The 7,165-nt window shown below is 39.2% G+C and overlaps 1 pseudogene; it reads left to right on the top strand.

Moving 5' to 3' along the window:
* The first annotated feature begins 6,268 nt into the window (after positions 1-6,268).
* LOC149165524 (laccase-12 pseudogene) lies at positions 6,269-6,907 on the top strand (annotated as a pseudogene).
* Positions 6,908-7,165: the final 258 nt, after the last annotated feature.

Genomic DNA, 7,165 nt, shown 5'->3' with positions numbered 1-7,165 from the left:
TCCTACCTTATTGGTAATTAAAAATGGATCAAAAAGGTTGTGGCTAAGGTACTAAAGTTGTCGAATGAAGCTCTAGGCAATTCGATGTACCATTTTTCTGCTGGACCAGGTAACGTCCTCTAAAAAAGGCGAAGCCTTATCGAATCATCATTTAGGGTGTTTGATGAACACCACAGATGAAAGGTCATCACATGATTCGATGGATCTTCACCCGGATTTCCATTAAATTTAGGAATATCTGGTGGAAGCTTATGCAGAATCACTGGCCACCAAGCGGCGTAAGCGATTGGATCATTTGTTAACCGATTTAAATCAGGTAACTCTAAAGTTGCCATAAAGGGTAACTGTTGATTCAGGTTAGGTGAAGCATACCCAGGATAATATGGGATTGCCTGAGCAGTCGGTCTTTGCATACCAGCATAATGCATTTGATGTTGGTAACTTTGGTAAGGTTGGTGGGCATGACCATTGTAAAATGGTTAATTTTGACTATTTTGAATATACGGCTGCCCACTATTTGGAAAGATTTGTTGCTTAGAACCTTGGTATACTTGTTGGAATTGCGGTTGTTGGTATTGTACTAGCCATGGTTGTGAAGCCATGTGCTGCTGCCCGATACTAACAGTTTGACCAAGATGAGGGGTAATTGTACCCATCTGAACCTGTGTCGTTCCACTAGTTGGCAATTGTGGTTGAGTCGCAGGGTCAAGGGGCTGTTGCATCACAACCTAAGAAACCTGAGGTTGACATACAATAGGCAGCACTTGAACTTGCGACACCATCATGATAGCTGGCGTTGTCGGTATATTTGACATAGGTAAGCATTGTTGCATCGAGTATACAACTCTTTGTTGTTGAGGTAGTATCGGTACCCAACCACTAGAGGTAATTCCAACATAACCCGAATTTTGTTGTGAACTCCCATATGGTTGTCCTCCCTGAGGGGATAATGAAAGGGCATACTGCCAACCATACGGTGGTAATCCAGAACTCAAGGGAATGGTTTGCCCTTGAGGGTCGGACTGCCCAAATTGACCTCCAAATGGATCAATTTTTTGAGACTCAACATAAAAGTTTCCAGATATAATTCCGGCTGAACAAACAGGAACAGACCATACTATCGAAAAGGCCCCTGAGTGGGCTCCTTCTAGCAGTTGAGAGCTAGTTGGGACAAATGGTATACCTGCGAACATTGTTGGAGTGATAGCAGGGAGTTCTACCGTCGCTGTGTCAGATGACATAGTCCTAGATGTTGACGGTTGTTCAGACTTTTCTAGTCTATCCAAAAGATTACCTAGAAATTCAATAGGAGTTTCCACTGGCAGTAGACTAACTTCTAATGAAGAAGGATATAGAGTGATCCCGACTCCAAATTGCGATGGAGTACTAGTTGGAGGATCTTCCACAATCTCTTCTATGGAAATCAAACCAGGTGGAAGGGGGAGACCGTCAGGTCCGTAGAATATTTCTGGTGCCGAAGAAGGTATGGAATCGGCAGTGACGGATGTTTGAGGGGCAAGACTCTCCGAACCGATTGTAAATGGAACTGGTTCGGTAACACAAGTGTTTACTCTCAGACTAGGATCAGTACTACTATCTTTCTGTGGCTGCTAAACTTCTTCTGTAGAGGCAGGGATTCCAGAAATGTTTGGAGTAACCGGAGTCTCTGATGTTGCTGGAACACTTGTTCTAAATTTAACAGGAGATTTGGAACCAGTTAAACGAGTTCGCTTTGTCCGTAGTATCTTCGATTCCGGAGACAAAGACGGTTGAATCGTAGCCTCTGCGAACGACGGGGTTCCAGTTGACTTTCTTCCATGATTGGGGATTACTCTATCATCTAGAATAAAGGGGAAGTATGTTTCTGAATTAAATTAATTTTAGACGCTTTGACACAACTTGTTTTTTCAATTTTTAAGAGTTGAGCAAAAACAAAAGATGACTCTAGTCTCCTTCGATTTTTAATGAGCCTGAAGTGACAAGTGCTCAGATGGACCTTTTCTGTTAAGGAGTTTGAAAAGGAATGAAAGGGACTGCTCTGAAATCTAGGTAGAGGGATTACCAAACCAATCGCAAAACTGCAGAATACTTTTTATGGTATGGCAGTCAATCTTCCCGAATGCTGTGTTCATTGCATTGCAATCGATAGGGCGGCAGACACGACTTCCTATGGATAAAGGATTAAGCCTATTGGGGTCTCCCAAAATATACTTGACGGTACGTGGGAGCACAAGTCCGTACTGGCACTTATCGTCTCAAAGTGGAGGAATCGCCCAACCATCAGTGAGAACAACAGTTACCAGGCTTTACAACACCGGAATAAGTCTCTAGCCTAGACTTCTAATTTTGTGCGTTAAGTTCCAAAGCGTTGTTAGATTCATTGAATTTATTTTAAGTTGATCTTGTTTATGAAGTTTGCCTTTCAGGTTCACCGCGAGATGTAGATGTAATTCCTAAAATGCAATCTAAGACGATAAACAAACTTTTTATCCTCTTTGTGCAATGAAAATCGTAGCTACTAAGGAAAAGAAAGATAGAATCTTTTCACAAAGAGCAAAGAGCACACTCTAAATGCACTTCCCTAAATCAAGCCAATCAGACTGTCTATATGCAAATGCACATGAATGTATTTGTTTTCAACTTTCTTAGTAGATGAATTCTAAAAAGAAAGTTGATGCACAAATCTGAATTTCTTTTCAAGTGACAAATATCAACAAGTTTCTTTTCGAGATCAAAAATGGAGACAATCACAACACCTTGCGATTTTGAAATGAATACTTGTTCTTGACACTAGAAATTTACAAATTCAGACCAAAAACAACAGTAGCAGGATAATCGACCATCAACAGCAATCAAACTCTTTCCTACGATTGAAATCGACACTTGCGACAGTTTCAAATCACAGGACGACAGTACGATTATGCTACTTTTGCAAAGGAGAATTGAAAATGACTCAACAAACACACAAAAACATCTACAGTTCTTTTGTACAAAGGAGGCGGAATAACAGCAAGGAAAAGGGGTTTCAAACAGACATATACTGATCACAGCAGTAAAATTTAGGAATAGAACTGGAAAGAATGAATCACAGAAACCAAAACTACACAGAGCCTAGTCTGATCAGCGCACCTGTAACACAGAGAATTTGAAATGCAGTGCACCTTGTCCACTCGGGAAGTGCGCTGAAGTTCAGATTCTCTGAACAGTACCTGCGCTGGGCCAGAAACGAGACTCTGTTTGGGTTCAGGGTCATAGTTTGCAGTTCAATTCTTGGGTTTTGGCCGAGCAAAAAGAAATCAGTAATGCAACAATCAGGGGTAGATCTAAGGAGGATCTAAGAGCTATCACAAGGGCAATCAGATAGTTTGTGAATCAGTTGTTTGAATCATAAATAGATCCAGTAGATGGATTGAAGTAGCATTTATCTACTTTGCATTTGTTATGGAAAATGCAGTTCGAATGCTACTTGTAGGTTTATGAAACAGACAACAAAGAATGATAAACAAACAAACTAATTCTTCCCCAGTGGAGTCACCATTTTGTTACAGGGAAAAGTGTCTATATAGAACTGCTCTATCCCACTAAGGTGTGACAACTGCCTTAGAGACAAACAGAGAAAAGCTACTTTCATTTTTCCTTTATGAATTATAGGTAGAGAGGAATAGAGAGACCAACCTCTGTCTTGCGCTAATCTCTTTATTTGATTCCTCTCTTCTTTGATAGTCTTTAGTTACCTGCTCCCTTGCATGCCCAGCTTCACAAAGTACCTGTAAGATCATAGTAGCATAACACTATACAAACATATGGATCTATAATCATAAACAATCTAGGATCATATGTAAATTGACCATACAAATGTAGCAAACATCAATGACACAAGAGCATGGAGGAAAACTTGAATAGCTTTTATTGATAAACAAGAAAGAGCCAAGAAGAGTTACAACCAGTAGTTCTGACCCAGCATCAACCTCTCAGCAAGGAAGCCCCTCTTCACCTCAAACAAAGCTTATATCACCCAACAATCTGATGTTTGTCTCAAGAAACCAACAACAATTCCTTACAATATGCAAAATTCCAGCCTCTGGATCTCTGGGATGAGGGATCCATATATAGATATCTGTAATGGAGATGAGTCAGCTTATGATTTGATTAGTTTCTTCCCTCTGATAGTTCTTGCTTCCACTTGGAGATTGATGATCTCTTACTCATCCTTGGTCGAATTCAGAGAGGCAAGTGACACAGGAGAAGAATCTGGAAGCTTCCATTGCCTCTCCACCTCACGAAATGACACTGCCATTTGTCATTTATCGCCCATCGCACCCCATAGAAGGGCTTTTTGAAATGAAACGCACCCACATAGTGTATTTAGGTGAGATGCAATGCACTTGGCCAGTGGAGCAGCTGAAATGCTCATGTTTTGACCAATTCTGAGCAGTTTTTCATGGAGAACTTCTGGGAGAAGCTGTAATCTATTGACCTTGTTCCTTTAGGGGTTAGAACAACACTTTTAGGGACTTAGGAGCCCTTGGTTTATGGACATTTCATGCTTGGGGTTGTAGTGCCAAAAAATGTCTATAACAAGGTGTTGGAAGCTACAATGAATCAACAGATGCACCCAAATTTAACCTCATTGATCCTATTGAGAGAAACATTGTCGAAGTTCCCAAAGGAGGTTTCATTGCTATTAGATTCCATTCAAACAATCCAATTAATACCTACAAAATATTCACACAATCTCAACTCATTTCCCATTCAACTTTGCATTAAATAATATCATTGCATAAATGAAAATTATAATAATTTTTGTTTACTTAAAATCCATGGAATATATGCAGGGTTGTGGTTCATGCACTATCTTTTCGAGGTTCACACATCGTGGGGACTGAAAATGGTGTGGGTAGTAAAGAATGGAAAAGGGACCCTTCAAACTCTCCCACCTCCCCCCTCCGACCTCCCTCCTTGTTGTTCCCCTTCTTTCTCTTTGGTGCCCACCATCACTTTCATTTCCTTCCTACTTCATTTGTTGTAGATGTTGACGTTGGGTTTTCGTTAGGGAGATTTCACAATAACCATGTTGCCTCCTTTCAGTCTCTATGCTCAAGAAACCTTTTCATCCAACGAAAAAGGCTACCAATAAAAATGAAGAAGAATAGTATTGAATCACTATACAAACAAGTTCTTGGTGCATAATAAAACATTTTTGGGATGTTCATCTATGACTTGAAGATTTCATTTCTCGTTAGAGCGATTATCTTTTAAAAGCATGCCTTAAGGCAAATGTAATGTAAGATAGTTGTGTAACTTTGATTTAATGGTGAAATTGAGTTGGTTAAAGTTAGATCATCTAACATATCACTTTTTTTCATTTATGCTCTTCATCTATATGTGGTACCGACTTCTGGGGTTTCCTTTACAGCATTTGGTGCAAATGCTAATTGATAGTCTATTACTAGCAACCACTTGTTATTGGGACATAATAGGCCACGACTCACTACTCAAAAAATAAACTCTACTTTCCTTATACAACATATACACCTTGTATTATTTTTGGCATTTCCTTCCTCCACTTTGGGTTTTCAAAATTGGAACAGGGGTCTCTCAAACCATTGATGGCTTTGTTATTGGGCCCACCTATCCTGTAGCACCGTTTTCATTTCCAAGACTGCATATCATTCTGCATGTATTTCAACTATATATATATATATATATATATAGATATATATATATATATATATATATATATATATATATATATTCGAAGGGTTAAAAAAACCTGAAACACTATCAACATGCCCTTGCACCTTTTGGTGAAAATGTTAGTAACTTAATTATTTGTTGAATGTTCTTTTTTATCCCAATTCTAAATATTCACTTACATGGTGCCATCATTATATATCCTAGGCCACACGATCCCTACCCATTTCCTAGGCCATCCAAAAAAGTCACCATTATTCTAGGTAACTCCATATATCTTAATACCTTTTGTGGATAATCTGGACCTTGTAACAATGGCCAGAGAGCATACAAGATGGAATTTAATGTCTTTACACTCACCACCTTGTATCAGAATGGTAGAATACAGATACTGAAAAGGTTATTCAGCAGGCCCTCCAAATAGGAGGAGGTCCAAATGTGTCAGATGCCTACACTATAAATGGATTTCCTAGACCACTGTACAACTGCTCCAATGGTAATGATAATTGTATTTAAATTTTTTATTTATTTGATATATTGGCTACAAAAATAGGATCTTACTCATTTACTAACCATGGCATGCTATGTAGATACATTTGTTCTAAATGTCAGTCTTGGGAAGATATATCTCCTTCGAATCATCAATGTTGCCCTCAATGATGAGCTCTTCCTTGCCATTGCAAATCACAACATGACTGTGGTGGAAGTAGATGAAATTTGTGTGAAGCCTTTCCAAACAAACACTCTTGTCATAACACCCGATGAAACCACCAACATGTTATTCACTGCTAATGCTACCATTAATGCTGGAGGAGTTAGCCAATTTTGCATAGCAGCTCGCCCATTTGTTATAGGTGGTGGAACATTTGATAACTCCACTGTTGTGGGAATTGTGATCTATAGCATTTCCAACTCTAATACCTCTTCCATCGTTATGATGCCTAATATACCTGTCCTTAATAACACTTCCTTTGTAGCCAAATTTAGTGAAAAAATGAGAATCTTGGCTAACTCACAATTCCTTGCACTGGTTCCTCAATCAGTGAATAAGAAGTTTTTCATTACAGTGGGTCTCGTACTGAATCCTTGTCCAAAGGGGATGGGAAATGCCACATGCCAGGCACACATTGGAACAAGATTCATTGCCTTTGTTAACAACATTTCTTTTGTTCTCCCAAACATTGCTCTTCTTGAATCCCACCATTTCAACTAGATGAAAGGAGTCTATAAGACCAATTTTCCAGAAAATCGTCCATTCCAATTCAATTACACTAGCACTCCACCCAATAATGCATAGGCTTTGAATGGGACTAGAGTAAAATTCCTTCCCTTCAACACAATTGTTCAATTAATTCTTCAAGACACCAACATCTTTAACACAGACAACCATCCTGTCCATCTCCATGGTTTGAATTTCTTTGTACTGGGCCAAGGTGTTGGAATCTACAATGAATCAACAGATGCACCCAAG

This window comes from Pinus tabuliformis, chromosome 5_1, assembly GCF_031772625.1.
Source record: "Pinus tabuliformis cultivar Carrire ecotype Pingquan chromosome 5_1, CPIR1, whole genome shotgun sequence".
In the NCBI taxonomy this organism is placed as follows: domain Eukaryota; kingdom Viridiplantae; phylum Streptophyta; class Pinopsida; order Pinales; family Pinaceae; genus Pinus; species Pinus tabuliformis.
This window is presented reverse-complemented; position numbering and strand designations above follow the sequence as displayed.